An 18,562-nucleotide genomic window follows, 5' to 3' on the forward strand; every position below is an offset into this window, starting at 1 on the left:
TATATTCATTTAGATATATAGGTGTATATTTTACAAAAAATACATCATACATATATATATATATATATACTGTATATATATATATATATATATATATATATATATAAATATATAAAAATAAAAATCAAAAGAAGAACAAGTATTTACTATCCAGCACTAGTTTATATATCCAAATTAGAAAAACAAACACAGACAGGATAGCTATATATGAGCGACTTTATTACAATTTATCCACTCAAAATCATATCACATATTCAAACAAAAAAATGATAAATACTAGACAAAAATGTAGAAGCAGTTATCCGCATCACAGCACAGCATACAAAATAGAATATTATCTTCTATGTGAAGAACATTGGAATATAAAATATTCATAACTACCTTCAGATTAACGCTGTAGGCTTCACTGCTGTCGGGTTAGGGCACGAGCGATAAGTGTTAGTTTTTTTTTCCAGTATGCATTCTGCATTAAAGACTATGGGGAGAAGTTAGTGCAGTTGCGATATGCAAACTTTCAACTGATATGCAAAGTCCTGAAGTTAGCACACGTCGGCTTTTGCTCGCGCACAAACATTACTTTCAACTTGTAATACGCACGTGGGTTTAAAGTTTACTTCTGGCTGTTTTTGCACCCAAAATGTTATTTTGCTAAATGCCGACAGCAGATCATTGCCAAGCATTTCTTGTGAATTGCTTGTGCAATGCCGCCAATCAGCCACTAGCAAGGGGTGTCAATTATTGCTGCTTCTTAACTTACGTTTCCGTCGAGCCAGAAACTTTGGGCGTAGAAAGCAGCATTCCCTGCTTGATAAATCTACCCTTGGCCTCTTTTGTTGAAAATCAGGCCGATAGGCTCATGACTGTGTGCATGTCTGAAGCCGCAGTTTTACAATAATGCTTTTAATTGAAATAAATTTTTATTAGTTTTCTGTTGGACACAATACATAGTACATCAAGTGTAAATAGAGAAGTCAGAGTATACAAACATGACCAGGGTACATATCCTGACAATCTTTTAAAGAAATCAAACCAGCTCCTCCATTGTTGTCCAACCTCTTAAGACAAAATATTAACTTCAAAACTCTTAAAACCAACTAACGACCCCCCTCCCTCTTCCCCCCCAGGTGTTTCCAAGATCTTAAACTAGAATCAGGTAGATTTTATATTCCTGTATCTAAAGAGTACTAAATATATTAACTCGAGAAAGGTATAAGCATATATGGGTGTCAGGTGAACCTCGAGGTCAGCTTCCCCCTCCCTTGCCCCCTAGAGGTAGTTATCCTTTCTCAATACCCAGTAAAACCATACCTTCTGGAACTGCTCGACAGAACCCTGAGCCCAAGCTGCCAACTCCGACATCACGTAGGTGTCCTTTATTTTTTCTACCACTTCTCCCCAGCTAGGTGCCCCCACTTTCCAATGTCTAGCTATGCAGATTCGTAAACATGTACTTAGGGTTTTGATAAATTTATTAGTCGCTGAGTTGAACGGTTCTACCTTTTCGTTCAGAAGCGCTTGGGTCATCGTTAAAGTAATGTTTTCGTCTAATATGTTGCTAACTAATTCCGATAGCCTCACCCACAGTGGTCGCACTTTTGTGCAGTCCCACCACATGTGCTTATATGTCCCTCTTTCCCTGCACCCTCTGTAGCAAGTCCCTGCATTTCCCAAGTTATTGTGTGCTGTCCGCTCGGGTGTAAGATACCATCTGAAAGCTACTTTCAAACAGTTTTCTTTCATATCTGCACTCAACAGTCCTGTACCGGCTTCTAGAAGAATACCCTCCCAAACCCCCTTTTCCTTTATCTCTCCTACATCTCTCTCCCATCTCTCCATCAGGGGAGACTTAGATGTAGTTTTACTCCTCTGGAGTAATATATATACCTGCGAGATCACATGTATCCCTCTTGAGGGAGTGCTACAGATCTTTTCCATTAGGGTCAAGGGTTGGCTAGATCTCCCTGACATATACTTCGTAACAGCCGACGAAATCTGCAGGTAGAGAAACCAATGCAGTGTGTATGGTTGAATTCTATCTTTAAGCTGATTAAATGTTAGTAATATGTTGTTATCTACAAAATCCGCCACCCTGTATAATCCCTTGTTTTCCCATTTCCCCACTATCTTCCTAAGGTCCCTGGGCAACAAAAATTTCAAGGGCATCAGTAAGGAATGGGGAGGGTACAGTCCCAGAGCATTAGTTAGCTTCTGCCATAAGTGTATTGTCTCTCCCGTAACCGGGGATCTGTATGTAAGTGTTTTGGTTTTCAATGTGGGATCCCACAGTATCTCAGCTGGATTGTCACACCCAGCAATATCCGCCTCTATACGTGGCCATGCAATGTCTTTTAAGTTTTTCTCTAAGATGATAGATTGTGCCAGCCTAGATGCATGATAGTACTCTACCAGATTCGGAACTCCCACTCCTCCTACTTGTCTGTGTTGTTTTAACACCTGTGCTGCTATTCTTGCTTTCCCATCCCCTCTCAAGAAGCGGAATAAGTCCGCCTGTAAGGCTTGTAAATCCGCTAAGGGTACTGCGATTGGCAAAGCCCTAAATAGATACATGATCCTAGGTAGGACATTCATTTTTATAGCCGACAGTTTCCCATACCACGAGAACCTGCCTTTCTTCCAGTTATTGAGGTCTTTCCTGATAGCTTTATAGAGGGGTATATAGTTCAGTTTGTACAGGTCTGAAAAATTACCATTTAGCTTCACTCCCAAATAAGTTATATGTACCTTTGCCCAAGTAATATTAAAATTTAATTCCACTGTTTTTTTTGTATGGGGGGGGAGGGCAATCGGCAGGGCCTCGCACTTTTCCAAATTAACCTTATACCCCGAAATCTCTGAAAATTGTCTCAAAATGTTATATAGGTGGGGTAGTGAGATCAGTGGCCTAGTCAGTGTCAGTAGGACATCGTCCGCGAACAACGATAGCTTATATTCCCTCCCCGCCAACCGCACCCCCGCCACCTCCGTCGATTGTCTAATGAATGCTGCCAGTGGTTCGATGCATATGGCAAACAGTAGTGGAGACAGCGGGCACCCCTGACGAGTGCCATTCATGATGTCAATTGATCTCGAGACGTATCCCACCGCCCCCACCACTGCCGTAGGCTTTGAGTATATAGACTGGAGGGCCTTTATAAAACCTCCTTTAAAGCCAAGTTTATCCAGTACCCTAAACATAAAGTTCCAATCCACCCTATCAAACGCTTTTTCTGCGTCAAGTGATAGTAATAAGGCTGGCGTCTTGGTGTTTGCTAGATAATCCACTAGGGATATGGTTCTCCTCACATTGTCCGGGGCTTCCCGTTCCGTAACAAACCCTACTTGATCTTGATGGACTAAAGAGGGAAGAATCAATTTCAGTCTGTTTGCAATAATTTTAGTGAAGATCTTAAGATCCGTATTTATTAGTGAAATAGGTCTGTAGTTTTTGCAAAATTTCAAATTCTTCCCTATTTTGGGTATAACCACAATCTTAGCTTGGAGCATTTCCTTAGGTATCTCCCCCCCTTCCAGGATCCCATTACAGAATGTTAGTAAGTGGGGTAACAGTTCTTTCCCAAAAAGTTTGTAATATTCCCCTATGAAACCATCTGGGCCCGCAGCTTTCCCTGACTTTAGGTTTTTGATTACCGATAGTATTTCTATGGCCGAAATTTTAGCATTAAGTTGTGTCAGGTCTGAGTCCTGAATTGTCTGTAAATTCGCTTGCCGCAAAAAGTCATCTGTCTGTGTAGATAGGTCCCCTGAAGGTACCTTTTTCCCATCATACAAGTCCTCATAATATTGGGCAAAAGTTTCAGTTATCTCCTGGGGGTCAGAAGTGGGAGTTCCGTTAAGCCTCTGTATAGAGGGTATAGCAAAGAATTTAGTTCTTTCCCTTAATTTAAATGCCAAATACTTATCCGGCTTATTCGCATAGATATAGTAATGTGCTTTCAGCTTCAGGGCCGCTCGGATGGAAAATTCATTTAATATCTTAGACAACTCCTGTCTTTTAGATTGAAGGGTCCTATACACCTTTGCTGATAGAGTGCCTCTATGCTCTTTCTCCAAAGTCTCAACCTCTCCCTGAATGGTATTCACTAAAAGTGTAGATTTTTTTGTCAGAATCGATTTCTCTTTAATGAGTAGACCCCTTAAGTAAGGTTTGTGTGCTGCCCATGCGACCAATGGATTACTAGTGGATCCCACATTAAGTAGCCAGTATTCCTTCAGTGCTTTGAGTATTCTCTCATGTATCTCTTGGTTCCTAAGGAGTGTGGGGTGGTATGACCACGATCTTTGTCGTGAAAAGTTTAGTAGGCCCGAGAGGTCTAGGATCACCAAAGAATGATCTGACCAAACACACGGCTGTGTGCTTGATGCAACTAAATTAGGGGTCAATATTTGGCTCACGTAAATATAATCTAAGGTGGAATACGTTTGGTGTGCCGGCGAGTAATATGTATGGTCATGCTTGGAGTTACCCACCGCCGTCCAAGAGTCTATGAGATTGTGTGCTTCTAGCGATTCCCTAATGGACTTAACAATGGCGTTGTGTCTATGTTGTTTACTCGTCGTCCCTGATGAGCCCCCACCCGAATAGGGGACCATGGAAACATTAAAATCCCCGGCTAAAAGAATTCTATCCCGCGACCATTGAGTGAGATGGTGTGATATCTGCCGGAAAAAGGCATTCTGTGTTTCATTAGGTGCGTAGATGTTACACAAAGTGATTTTGGAGTTCTGAATTGTACCCTGAACGATCACATATCTGCCTTCCCTGTCCCTAGTGACCTTTTCGAGTATGAAATCTAGTGATTTATGTAGTAAGATTGTTACCCCCCTTTTCTTTGAGTCCGTTGTGGAGTGAAAGTGTTGGGGGTATTGATGAGACCAGTATTTTGGGATTGTCTGGGGGATGAAGTGAGTCTCTTGAAGGAATATGATGTTAGGTTTTAGTTTTAAATAGTGTGTCATGGCCGTGCGTCTTTTAATGTCTGTGTTAAGCCCCCTCACATTGTGGGATATTAATCTCAAGTTATGCGACATCGATATTATCCTGTTTGCTTATCCCTATTCCCCATATAACTATTAATCTCCAGGGCCTCCCTGTGTGATAAAGGACCCCTCCTACCCTCCCAACCACCTTCCCCTGTTTCACCTTCACCCTTCTCTTCCTTTCTCGTTTTACCCTTAGATACCCATAAGGAAACACCTGGTTGAGAAAAAAAACACATTAAAAAACAATGAAAAACAAAAACATGAACATAAACATTTTTGGTCCAATTAGGACTCCACCACATCATGAAATTAAGTGCAGTTATATAAATATTTTAGTTATTATGGCAAGATAGAAAACCGGAATGTGATAAAACAAACCAAAGTAAGAAGAGGTCTTGCACTATCCACCTCTCACTTTGCTTTACCTGGGGCAGCTAAATGTTTAAAAAATAATTCAAACCCTCTCAACTATGATCCTAAAGACCGCTCCATTTTAACATTAACTGTAAATGCTATGTGACATTACTTCGTGTTTGTCATTTTTTGGCTCCATATTCAGGGCCCCTAAGGACACTCATCCCCCAACCCTCCAACAGTAAGTCATAAACTTTCCCACGCAAGGTAACAAAATGAAAGAAAGAAGAGAGAAGGAAGAAAAAAACAAAAAAGGGAAGAGCAGGAAACAAACACAGCAATGTTATACTCATCTGTCCATTATCCAGTCTCATAATGTTCTTTGGACAGTCCCAGAGATTTCTCCCCCCCTCACTTGGGGTATACCCAAAAAGGGAAGAAACAATTCTTAACCTCAGAGATTACCAATGCAACCTATGAATGTCAAGTCTTTCGCTTCTTCTCCGGTATCTTGGTCCATTGCTTCTGCCGGATTCTGCCTCCTTGAGTAAGCTGTGTTGAGGATTCCCCCTGTTGGACCAGAGCCGGAGGCTCCATCTTCATTCTGCGGCATGCTTCTGAGATCTCTTGGGGATCTTTAATAAAAAATGTCTTATTTTCCCACGTAATGTGGAGGGCAAAAGGGAATCCCCATCTATAAGGGACCTGGTTTTTCCTTAGTAAAGAAGTTAGAGGCCGGAGAGAGCTTCTTCTCTGTAATGTCCTTAAGCAAAGGTCCTGAAAGAACTGGATGACATTGCCTTGATATTTGAATGTGGGATTCTTCCTTGCCGCCGCAAGAATTTCCTCCTTTTCTTGAAAACGTAGCATCTTTATAATGACATCTCTGGGAGGTTCTTCCCCCCTAGGTTTAGGTCTGAGTGCCCGGTGTGCCCTTTCCATCTGAAATTTCTCTTCTCCAACGGAACCGGTAATGGCCCGGAACAGGTTAAGTAGATATGAATTCAGTTCCTTAGGACCAATTGATTCTGGGACTCCTTTTAATCGCAAATTAGACCTGCGACTGCGATTTTCTAGATCTTCCAGCTTGTCGTATATATCTTCTATGTCCGCTTGCTGGGCGGTGACTCTTTCTGTTACTTCATTTAGGCCTTCCACCATAGAATCCCCACTCTCTTCCAGGGTGTTTACTCTTGATCCCAACTCTACCACTTCCTGCTTCAGGTCTGCTATACTGTTGGTGACAGAATTTTGTAAACTTTCCATCTTTTCCAGGAGCTTTTCAAAATTAGCATTGATATCCTGCTTTGAGACCAGGTGGTCTAGATCAGCTATTGTTATAGGCCTTGCAACCCCTGCTCCTTCTATAGATTGGTCATCCAAATCTCTCTCTTCATCAGATTGTTGTGCTTGGATGTCAGAGGATTTATCCCCCCTTGTAGGTTTAAAAAAGAGACTGGATGCCGAGTGTTTATTCAGTGGGGTCGCCTTAGTGTTCTTTCTAGCTGCCATTGTAGTGTATCACTGGTATGTAGATAGTGGGTGGGTGGTCTATCTGCTCACAGTATTGCCTGTGCTTCTCCCCTCTCCTCCTCCCAGCAGAACCGAGGGAACAAGTATAGTGTAGTTAAGCCCCTTTAATAAATAGGTTATGTCTGCATGTCTGGGGCGTCACTTATGATAGGTAGAGGGAAGTTTCTGCTTATTTAAATTGTGCTGTTTCACATTGACCAGCAAATGCAGGCCTCTGTATTTATTTTAATTTTTCCTGGCCTCCACCACTTTCATTGCAGCTCTTGAAATTATAAAAAGATTTCCCCAAAACCTTCCTTGTGGAGCTCCTCATAAAATCTCCTGGATTGAACGTCTCATAGCTCTCCTGGGGCAGGGCTAGTCCAATTTAACCACTATGGTCTCAAAAGTTCTGCTAAAGGAGCTGCAGCATACTGGATCCGCAATAAAGTTCACTGTCTCCCCTCTACTGCTGTGCTCATTCCTCACATCCCCATCACATTTCTAAATTCAAGATTGCAGACCTCCCTGCCAGGCAGATGTAAAGTGACTGAGCCGTTAATGTCTGTTCTGTGTGCCGTAGCTTAGGAGCTGCAACCGGTGCCCCCTCTGTCACTATCTTCCCACCGCCTTCTGCGGTTTATTTGCCCTTCTCATACAATCAATTGGCCCCTCTGTAGCCGTTTGCTCACTTTCAACCAACCTTAACTTTGGGGCTCTCCTTTCATTGCGGCCGCCACTCCATCAGATGCTGCCACGTGGGTTGCGGCAATGGCGCCCGGCCGTCTCTGTATGACCTCCTCTGAGACACCGCTCCCTGACTGGGATATATGTGAACCGGAGCTTACAGGTAGTTGCCCACGGGTGCCGCGACTCTTGCGGTTACATATTCTTTATATTTTGCGCCTCTGACTCCTTATCCTTGCCTTCAGACCGGTTATCCTGCACGGAGCTTTCCTCTCAAGCAGCCATTCTCTTACTGCTCCAGACTCCGCCTTCCACAATAATGCTTTTAAAGGGACAGTCTACATCGGAATTTGTATTGATTAAAAAGATAGTTAATCCCCTTATTACCCATTTCCCAGTTTTGCATAACCAACACTGTTATAATAATACATGTTTTATCTCTGTAATTATCTTGTATCTAAGCCTCTGCAGACTGCCCCCTTATTTCAGTTCTTTTGACAGGCTTGCATTTTAGCCAATCAGTGTTGACTCCTAGGTAACTCCACAGTGTGAGCACAATGTTATCTATATGGCACACATGAACTAATGCCCTCTAGTTGTGAAAAATGTCAAGGGCTAAGAAATTAGCATATGAGCCTACCTAGGTTTAGCTTTCAACTGAGAATATCAAAAGAACAAAGCAAAATTGATGATAAAAGTAAATTAGAAGGTTGTTTAAAATGACATGCCCTATCTAAATCATGAAACTTTATTTTTGACTAGACTGTCCCTTTAACAATATTATACATCTGCAAGAACACTAGATGGGACAAACAGCTCTTTGCTTCCACGGACCAGCCTCACTGTTATCAATAGGCCCCGTCTTGCACCTGTAGCCGGGTGATGGATCTGGCACTTTATCCGTCTCAGGTCACCTGGTGCTCCGTCCACGACTCGCCCCACCTGGGGGATGTGTATTCAGTGAATACGTCCTCTATAGTTTTTGCGGCAGGTTTTCCACCAGGGGAACAACTGTTACTGGGTAGTCTTGTAAACGAAGATTTTAGGCAAGCAATGTTCGTTCTCACTGGTTATTGCCCGCTCTCTCTGGCCATCTTTCTTCCAATCCTAGGCCAATTGTTACGATGCGGTATAGCCGCTGGCCATAAACGGCCGTGTAGGTTTCTCTAGCTCCGGTGCGAATAAAAGCACCCTGTATCGCCACTATATTTAGAACCCGGACAAGCAGCACACTTCTGCGGGCTATGCGGCTATGAGCTAAGGGTTAGTTTTTTTTCCCTCATGCGTTCACCTGAACGCCGACCTGGAGCGGTTGTATCCTAGCTCCACCCCTTCCGGAAACCCGACACTCAGACACGCTTAGAGGCTGTGAGCACATCAATACTGAGTCGTTTGCATGGAAGGAAGGAGCCGCTGACGCCCGGAGGGATCCGAGCCTCACGATCTAACCTGACAGAAAGTACTCAATTTCAGAAACAACAGTGCTATAGCTGGAAGTGGGAGCATCCAGGCACAGGTGATAATTGAGTCGTCCCATGCCAAAATTGATCCCATAGTGTCATGCCGAGGTACGCCGGGGCAAAAGGTAACCTGTAACCTGTTGGAGAAATAAGGGAGAACGACTGCCCGCTGAAGATAATCTGCCGAGCTTTGTTGGAGCGCAAGTATTAAACACTGTACTTATTCTTTTCCCTTTCCATAAACGGGATATTTTACTATTGCCTTTTATGACTGCCCGGGGATATAAACGCTAAAAAAGAAAAAAATGTGGTACAGTGACTTTGACACGGGTATTATATATGTCTAAAGAGGAGGACTTAATTCCGCTAAATGAAGCAATATACAGGCAAGGCGCCTGGTAGCAGTGATGTATACCATTTGAACATTTAAAGTGGATAAATTTGTCCGAGTAGATATTTGAATTTTGCTAGAAATTGGTTTTGGCCATTTTTTCCTGGCTCTGCATAATAAGAGCTAAAACTGTGTTAGCAAATAACTCTAGGCTTGTATTATAAGAATTGAATTTTTTGGCAACAAATAAGTATAGCCTTTGTATTGTAAGAAATATAAGAGTTGAATTTTTGTCAATAAGTAACACTAGCCTTTGCTTAATAAGAATTGAATCTGTACTGATAAATAATACTAGTCACGGTTTAACTAGAGTGGAACCTGAGTTAACAAACAACAGTTGCTGTGACACCATAAGAGTTGAATATCTGTAAGAAAAATAACATTAGCTCTTGCATAATAAGTCTTGACGCTGTATTGATAAAAAATATTAGCTTTTGTTTAATAAGAGCGGAATAGGTGTGAATAAATAATACTAGCCCTTGTATAATAAGAATTGAACCTGGGTTAATAAATTAGCCTTTGCATCATAAGAGTGGAAGTTGTATCAACAAATAACATTAGCCATTGTATAATAAGACCTGAATCTGCTCTGATAAATAATATTAACTCTAGTTGAATCCGTGTGAAAGAAAATAACACAAGTTAGTCTTGGTAATAGCTTTAAATTTTATTCTAAAGAAGAGGGAAGAATAGCAATTTTGAACTTGGGAAATTCTGAGTCTCAGGCTTAGTCCCTGATATTTAAAGGTTGTAAGCATTGATTTTCTTCTTGTGTAAGGAAATTCATTTGGTCTGCATTTATTACATACACCCACACGCTTTGTTTTTTTTTTCCCCTTCTCCACACTCACTTCACTGGTCCCCTCTTTTCTTTTTTTTTTTTTTTTTTTTTTTTTTTTCTCTTCACTTTTTAACCATCCAGGAAGACTCACTCAATACACACTTAGGCACATATATTCAAGGCCATCCACCACTGCCCAGTAATCTAATAATCACCTCACTATCACTCAATCATTTGTTATCTCCTTACACCTTTCAATGGAAAGGTTTATTGCACAAGGCAGACAAAGTTCTCCAATAATGCCTACCAAAACAAGAGAAAAGAAAGGTACTAAAATGTCGGAGGCTAGCCTTGAGACTACTAATGAACCTTTAAATGATCCACAAATATTGATTGCCCAAATAAATTTGCTCTTTACACCTCAATTCGAGGCAATTAAACAAGACCTTTCTAATATCTCGACAAATTTAGATATGCTTACTACTGAAGTAAAGCAATTCTCTGCAAGGCTTACAGAAGCGGAGAATAGAATTTCAGATGTGGAAGACTTGGTAAATAATCACGACAGTATTTTAGTTAAACAAGAAACTCAGATAAGAAATTTACAAGCCCGTCTGGAGGATATTGAGGATCGCTCCAGGCGGAATAATTTAAGAATAGTAGGTCTCCCGGAGACAGCAGAGTTCGAAAATATGCTGAATTTTGCATCTAATACTTTACCCCAGCTACTGGGATTTCCCCCCTCTAAACTACCTTTACAGATAGAAAGAGCACATAGGGTAGGTCCAAGGAAATATAACGAAGACGGTTCTCCAAGAATTAGAGTCTGCATATTCAAGGTTTTGAGGTTTCAAGACAAAGTCGAGCTGCTTAAGTTATATAGGAAAACGGATACATTTAATATTGCTAATAAAAGAGTCTTTATATTTCAAGATTTTTCGAATGAGACTTCCTCAAAGAGGAGAAATATGGCCCCCTACTGTTCCCAATTGATAGAGAGAGGTGTAAAAGCACATATGGTTTATCCAGCTAGAATTATTGTAGAAAAGGATGGTACAAAGAAAAACCTAAACTCTATAACGGAAGCTAAAGAGTTTATAGCTAATCTTGATTCCCTATAGAATTAGAGAGAGATCTCAATTGTAATAAAACTAGGCTACTATGAGTTGTAAGGTGATATGGATTTTATTGTATGTCTTTTTTTTTTTCTTTTCTCTCTCTCTTTGCTTTTTTTCTTCCCTTTCCCCCCCCCCCCCTTCTACTAGGTAAATTAGGATTTTAATCGGAGGTTATGACAGAGTTTTGTAAAAACTTTAAGATACTGTCCTGGAACGTGGGGGGTATTTCTTCCCCGGCCAAACGTAAATTGATTATAAAAACGCTAGGTAAATCATCACCAAGTATTGTCTTTCTCCAAGAAACCCACTTAAAAGACAAGGAAATAGTCAAGTTGAAATCAAAATGGGTGGGGGAAGTTATAGGAGCGCCCTGTCTAGGCAGAAAAAGTGGAGTGGCGATTTTATTCAATAAAGACCTGATATATAGTGTCTCATGCATTGAGATAGATGTGGAGGCTAGATATATTATTGTACAAGTCCAAATGAAAAATACAAAATTAATCTTATGTAATATATATGGCCCTAATGGATTCTCTCCCTCTTTCTGGGATAAGATGAAGGCCAAATTATTCCCATACATTAAATATAACCTCATTGTAGCTGGAGACTTTAATATGTGTTTATATCCGGACCTAGAAAGAATGAATGTAGATCATCAAGCCCGATATAATAGACAGGCTAAATATTTTAAAAAGCTGTGTACCTACCTGAAATTAACTGATATTTGGAGGGCGAAGAATCCAGATAAAATTAAATTTACGTGTGAATCCAAGTCCTTTAAAACGTTTTCACGAATAGATTATATTCTAATTTCGGAATCCCTCTCTATTATTAAAGCTCAGGCGTCTATAAATGATATAATGATCTCCGACCATGCTATTATATCGCTGTATTTTGACACATTGGTGAAAGCTAAAAACAAAGTAAATACCTTCTATTTCCCTAGATATCTATATAATAATCTTAGGTTTAATAATTGGTTAAGACAGAAGTGGAAAGACTATTGTACATTAAATATAGCGCAATATAATTCGATTGAAAATTTTTGGGAAGCCTCTAAGGCGGTTTTGAGAGGAGAGATTGGCGCTTATGTATACGCTAGAAAGAAAAAAGCAAGCTTGATTGAAAAGCAAATGATGAATAGTGTTAGGAATGCATACAGGAGATTTTTTAATAATCATAGTGAGGAAAACTGGGGAAAATATATCAAGGCTAGACAGGAAAGGGACATATTACTAAAACAAAGAGCGCAGGAGGAAGACATTAGACTCAATATGCATTTCAGGGCTTTTCATGGATGCTCAGCTAAATACTTATCCATGATAGCTCGGAATAGGAAAAAAAAATTTATATATTGGCAGTTAAGGAGAGAGAGACGAGATGTACGGATAACACAGAGATTATGAGGGTTTTCCATGACTATTATCAGAATTTATATTGCGAGAAGAAAAGTGATGCAGTAAATCTTGAAGAGTTCTGGGCTAAAATTCAAACCCCGAAAATAAATCAGGAAAATTTAAATCTATTAAATGCCCCTATATCATTGGAAGAAGTGACGGAGGCAATAAGAAACGCGAAACTAAATAAAGCAGCAGGGCCAGATGGCTTCCCAGCAGAGTATTTGAAAATCTTAATGGAGGACATTGTCCCTACTTTACAAAAACTTTACAATAATTATTTTATTTCAAATAAGCCCATCTCAAATTATTTTTCTGCTGCAAATATATCTTTAATATATAAAAAAGGGAAAGATCCGGAAGATCCCGCCTCATATAGGCCCATATCAGTATTAAATTCCGATTACAAAATACTAACCTCTATAATCGCTAGTAGACTGGCTCATTGTCTCACCGATCTTATTCATCCAGATCAAACTGGCTTCATGATAAATAGGAACTCTTCGAAAAATATTCGAAAGCTTGTTACATATGTGGATTATATATGGTCTATAAAAGGTACAGCGAATTCCCAACTAATGCAGGATCTAGCAATTCTTACACTGGATGCCGAAAAGGCGTTTGATTCGATCAATTGGGAATATTTATTTAGCTCAGTTTCAAAATTCGGACTCCAAAATCAATTTCTGGGTTTTATTCGTAATCTGTATAAGAACCCTATTTCCTATCTGCTGGTGAACGGCTCCCTTTCATCTAAAATTATAATGGGTAGAGGCACGAGACAGGGTTGCCCCCTATCGCCACTCTTGTTTAATTTAGCTGTGGAGCCTCTTGCAATATGGCTTAGGGATATAATAGTAGGAGTAAAGCTAGGCACGAGTAAATTAAAAATATTACTGTACGCTGATGATTTATTGATTTTTCTGCAGAACACTACACAGTCAATTCCATTAATAGTAGACACTTTACAGTTTTTCGCATCATTTTCCGGATATAATATTAACTGTAATAAGAGTGAAATTATGTGGTTAAATAAAACTAATATTAGTCTGCAACAAATCCCGTTTAGAACTACTGAAACCCTTAATTACTTAGGCATTAAACTTAGTGCCAATCCTAATAAGTGGTACATAGAGAACTTTTGTCCTTTGACCCAAAAAATTATTGCGGATTTAAAGTTATGGGTATCCTTGCCCCTGTCAATTTCAGCCCGAGTAAATCTAATTAAGACTATTGTCTTCCCTAGACTAGTATATTCACTCCAAAATTTACCGCTTTTGATTAAGACTTATGATCGACAGAGAATTAACGCTGCTTTTTCTAATTTTATTTGGAAAGATAAGAAACCAAGAATAGCGTTAAAAAAGATGATGCAACCATATAAAATGGCAGGTTTTGCCTTACCAGACATTCACCTTTATAATATTGCTTTTTTAGCTAAAATAGCAATTGAGTGGTTGACAGATATAAATAAGGTCTCATCAAATGATATCGAGAGTTTTTTTGTATATCCTTTTTCTTTGAAAGCGATTTTACATTGTCCCTTGAAAGTACTTCCGAGGAATATAGATTGTTTAATCTCCATTAAGAATATCATCATAGCTTGGTATAAAGTGTGTGGCATATTAGATATGGATCCATATTATTCTGATTTTCTTCCTATAAGGGGCAATCCTAGTTTTACACCTGGAATCAATCAAGCTATATTTAGAAAATGGGCAGACAAAGGAGTGAAGTATATTAATCAGGTATTAACGAATGACTGGTGTGTTGTCTCCTTTGAAACCCTAGTATCACAATTTGAATTACCTAGAACTAGTTTTTTTGGTTATTTGCAAGTCAGACATTTTATAGAAGATATGAGAAGGGATAGGGATCAATTTAAGGAATGGACTGAAATTAAAGGTTATATACATCAATATGTGGTGGGCTCTACATCTATCTCTTTGTTATATGATATCCTACTTGCTAAACAAAGCCTTATTTCCTTGAATAAAATACATGATAACTGGAAATATAATTTTCCTAATCTAGAGCTAACAAAAATAAATACAAGTCTTCTGACTACAAGGAAGTTAACTATACCTATGAGCTGGAAAGAATCCCATTATAAACTTATTAATAATTTTTATTTAACCCCAGCCCGATTGACGAAAATGTATCCAGCACAAAGTTTTAGCTGCCCGCGTTGTAACTTTGCGAAAGCGGACATATGTCATATGTTTTATCTCTGTCCTAAAATGAAGCAAGGGTGGGAGAAGCTAGTTTACTGGATCAGTAAACTTTATAATTCAAATATATCTATAGACATGGAAACAGTTATGTTTTTAAAAAGGTATAATCCGGATCTAGGAATACAAGTTAAAATTTTAAATATACTTATACTACTGGTAAGACATTTGATCGTAAAAAACTGGAAATCTATAGCTGCACCCTCATTGGCTAGGATAATAAAGGAAATTCAAAACCATATTGTATTTGAATCATTTCATATGAAGAATGTTAAGGAGCATAAAGTAAAAAGATTTATATTAGGATGGTTACCTATAATTAAAACATATACATTACAGATCCAGAAACAAATTTTGTACCCCTTTTTAAGTTCTGAGACGTTCGCAGAACTAGCTACGCTAGACATATTTCCAGCGAATTGGTATTCTTCAAGTAGAGAAATTTAGCTCTCCAAGTCATGAAGTACTAGTAAGATAGGGTTAAGAGGATAGAGTAGGACGAGGGGATGAAGGGGGGGGGGGTTTGCCCCCCTTTTTCCCTTTTTTTTTTTTTTTTTTTTTTTTTCCTCTCCCACTTCTTCTCACTTTCTCTTCTTTTTCTTTTCTCTTATTTATGTTTATTTTGTTGTATATAATTGGAAAATGTGAGGAACACATTTGGGTTAACAGAAAAAACAATACAGGAAAAATGTAAGACAAATTTGAAAACAAAATGATGTTTAATTTTCTTTGGATGTTTATATATGTTTTGTCCTATTGGAAAATAATAGGCAATGTACGCCTTAAAATGAACAAGTTGCTGAATTTTGATTGTATTATTATAAATGTGTTTCACCTAATAAAGAAATATTAAAAAAAAAAAAAACACTAGATGGGAGCAGTGTTTTCACAAACTGCTACCACACAGTGCTCCAGACATGTGCACACTGCCTACTTTGGTATGCTCTTTAAAGGAACACTCCAATCAAGATTGAAATCCACATGGATGCATTTCAGTTTTGAACAGAAGCAGTTTTGTAATATACATGTATTAGCAAAATGCCTTTAATAAAAGCTATAGCTGTTTCAAAAGTGTATTTATGTATGCACCGTGCACCAGCATTCTAAATACAGCACTTGCTCATAGAGCTTAAGGTGCTTGTACCATCTTGTACTGACTCAATTTGTTAATTGCTCACATGATACAAACCCCACTGGTGCTCTCAGCAGCTGCAGTATTTAAAATGCTGGTGCACTGAGAATATCTAGCTACGCTTCACATGCACATGCAGAGAAAAATGTTAACACTAAAACAGTGATAACTTTTACTAGAAGCATTTTTGCAAAAAAATGTATATTGACCGGAATGTCCCTTTAATAAAGAATATAATGAGAACAAAGGGAATGTATATATATATTTATATGTTTTAACTACAGGTATTAGAGTACATTTAGATTTAGATTTCTCCAAATTGTTTTGCTATTCTACTAGTTTGAAAAGGGAAGTGGGGTGAAGCTTAAAGGGACACTGTACCCAAAAAATTTCTTTCGTGATTCAGATTGAGCATAAAATTTTAAGCAACTTTCTAATTTACTCCCATTATCAAATTTTCCTCATTCTCTTGGTATCTTTATTTGAAATGCAAGAATGTAAGTTTAGATGCCGGCCCATTTTTGGTGAACAACCTGGGTTGTCCTTGCTGATTGGTGGATAAATTCATCCACCAATAAAAAAGTGCTGTCCAGAGTCTGAAACAAAAAAAGCTTAGATGCCTTCTTTTTCAAATAATGATAGCAAGAGAACGAAGAAAAATTGATAATAGGAGTAAATTAGAAAGTTGCTTAAAATTGTATGCTCTTTCTGAATTACAAAAGAAAAAAATTGGGTACAGTATCCCTTTAAATTAATATGGAACTCAAATGGTTTCTTTAATAATTTAGACAGAGAATTTTAAACAGTTTTACAATGTTTCCAATTTAGTTATGTTACTAAACTTAAAGGGACAGGAAACCCAAAAAATGTATTTAATGATTTGGATAGAACATACAATTTTAAACAACTTTCCAATTTAATTATATTATTAAATTTGCTTCATTCTCTTGTTATCCTTTGCTGAAGAAACAGCTTTGCTCTTACTGGTAGCTAGCTGAACATGTCTAGTTAGCCAATCACTAGAGACAAATGTGTGCAGGCACCAATCAGCAGCTAGCTCCCACTAGTGTAGGATATGTGCGTTTTCTTTTTCACCAAGGAATACCAAGAGAATGAAGTACATATAAAAATAGAAATTAATATAAAAGTATCTTAAAATTACATGACCTATCTGAATCCTGCAAGTTTTATTTTGATTTTCCCACCCATTTAATATATTCTTCTGGTATGCTTGGTGTTCAAACGCTGCTGCCATCTACTGCTTAAAAGTGTATAGCATTTTTAAAAGCATTGTTGCAAAACGTTCAGTGGGTCACATGTATCAGAAAAATCACAATTCCATGATGACTTTAAAATAAAAAGTTTTTTGCTAAATAAATACATTGCAAAATATCTAATGGAAACTAAAATGTAATTGGACAGAATATTGTCATCTAAATAATGGTAAACAGTACTCATGTCAGTAACAAGGTTATAAAATGTGATTAGATAAACAGGGCAGGGGTTTTGTATACAGATTTTACTGTATGTAAAGTAACATATCCCCCCTAAAAGGGCATAAACCCAGTTTTGAATTCACTATAAATGTTTAATTATGAATGGTACAAATAGTTTGAAATATTCTTTTATTATTTATTTTGCCCCTTTTTCTGTAGTTTGAAGGGGCAGTAAAGGTAAAAGTAAGCTTTCGTGATTCAGTGACATGCAGTTTTAAACAAATTTTCAGTACACTTCTTTAATTAGACTTCATTCTATTGGTATTTTTTGTTGCAGAACATACCTAGGTAGACTCAGAATCAGCAGTGCACTATTGGAAGCTAGATGTTGATTGGTGGCTATAAATATATGTCTTTTGTCACTGTCTCACCAAATGTGGTAATTTAACTCCTAGCAGTGCATTGCTGTTTTTGAACCTACCTTTAACAAAGGAGAACTAAGCAAATTTAATAATAGAGGTAAATTGTAAAGATGATTAAAATTGCATGCTCTATCTGAATCAGGAAGGCTTGATTTTGTTTTTACTGTCCCTTTAACAATGAAAACCGAGGATTTTCTGATTCATAATAGAATTAGAAGTGCAAATTCCACACTTCAGAAATCAATTCTCACTACAACCTACACATTGCAGAGGATTATTTCTTTATTTTTTATCAGTCTCTACAGCGGATAAAATACATGGCTTTAAAAAGGTTATGTCATATGACAGCAAGCCATGCAAACTTTGCTAACAAAATCACAGTTGAAATAATTTCAAAACATTTATTGTTATGCAATCCTTTTAAAATGTAGAGTGAATTTGTTGATATAAACTATGCATGTAAAAAAAAAATCTAAATCCGTTTTAGTGTTAGACATATCCTAAACCTGCACTGGCATCATCTGAGGCATTAGTACCAGGGTGTTAAGGGATTGTCCGGGGAATCACAGCCCACAGCTAAAGTTGTCACACAGATTTAAGGCTTATATGTGAGAAAGCTGTCAGAAAACTAAAGGCCTCT

This window comes from Bombina bombina, chromosome 4, assembly GCF_027579735.1.
Source record: "Bombina bombina isolate aBomBom1 chromosome 4, aBomBom1.pri, whole genome shotgun sequence".
Taxonomy (NCBI): domain Eukaryota; kingdom Metazoa; phylum Chordata; class Amphibia; order Anura; family Bombinatoridae; genus Bombina; species Bombina bombina.